Below are 404 nucleotides of genomic sequence, written 5' to 3'. Positions count from 1 at the left end.
ACCCCCACCCCCACCTCCACCTCCAGCCAGGCAGCAAACCCCAGCCAGCAACTCAGTGCTGCTCACCCCTTCCTCCTCCCTTCTGCCTCTCCCTCCCCACCACTGACAACTTTGGGGTGCAGTTGGGTTGCATTAGCTTAGCCCACAAGGTGTGAAAAATTAGCTCTAGGGAACGTAAATTCCCAAAGGTGTGCTGACGCAGAGCACCTTCATTTAATACAGGGACAGGCAAACTATGGGCCAGGGGCTGGATCCGGCCCACCAGACCCTCAAAAATTTTAGAAAATTAATTTTTATCTGCCCCTGGCTGCTTGTCAAAGATGACAGGCAGCCAGCAGCAGCAGGACCCAGGAGGAGCCAGTGGCAGGGCCCCCCACCCGAGCAGCAAACGGGGGCCCGCCCCA

This window comes from Alligator sinensis, unplaced genomic scaffold (assembly GCF_000455745.1).
Source record: "Alligator sinensis unplaced genomic scaffold, ASM45574v1 scaffold329_1, whole genome shotgun sequence".
In the NCBI taxonomy this organism is placed as follows: domain Eukaryota; kingdom Metazoa; phylum Chordata; order Crocodylia; family Alligatoridae; genus Alligator; species Alligator sinensis.
Note: the sequence above shows the minus strand (reverse complement) of the source record.